Raw genomic sequence first — 907 nt, forward strand, 5'->3', positions numbered from 1 at the left:
TTGTTGCTTGTCCCCAAGCAACTGAAAATCAAATAGGATAAAAGAAGAGAATATACTATAAATCTCAAAATATCAATGAATATTAATTTAATTAGATGAGCGGGACTTGTAGCTTTTTGCTTCTGAATAGTTTTGGCATCTCACTTTTTCCTTTGTAGTTCAGAGTGATTGGCTTCTCTAGGAACTTAGAATTTCGGATAGTGTTATTGACTTTCCTAGTTAAGTATGTTGATTCTTGAACACAGCTACTTATGAGTCTTGGCTGTGGCCCTAAGCACTTTGTCTTCCAGTATTACCACCGGATACACAAATGCCACAGACACATAACTCGGTGAACCTTTTCAGATTGTGACTCAGCTTTGCTAAAGTCCCCAGTTAGTGGTGTCCAGAGCTCTTAAGCACACTCTTCAGCTTTGGATCACGACTTTAACCACTTAGTCTCAAGCTTTTCACTTGGACCTTCATGACACAAGCACATGGTTAGGGACAGCTTGATTTAGCCGCTTAGGCCTGGATTTTACTTCCTTGGGCCCTCCTATCCATTGATGCTCAAAGCCTTGGATCCTTGCTACCCTTGCCTTTTGGGTTTAAGGGCTATTGTCTTTTTCTGCTTGCTTTTTCTTTCTATTTTTTTTTTCGCCACTTTTTTTTTTCACTGCTTTTTCTTGCTTCAAGAATCAATTTCATGATGTTTTTCAGATCATCAATAACATTTCTCTTTGTTCATCATTCTTTCAAGAACCAGCAATTTTAACACTCATAAACAACAAGATCAAAAATATGCACTGTTCAAGCATTCATTCAGAAAACAAAAATTATTGCCACCACATCAATATAATTAAATTAAATTCACTAATAATTTCGAAAATTATGTACTTCGTGTTCTTTTGAATTAAAACATTTTTCT

This window comes from Arachis duranensis, chromosome 3, assembly GCF_000817695.3.
Source record: "Arachis duranensis cultivar V14167 chromosome 3, aradu.V14167.gnm2.J7QH, whole genome shotgun sequence".
NCBI lineage: Eukaryota > Viridiplantae > Streptophyta > Magnoliopsida > Fabales > Fabaceae > Arachis > Arachis duranensis.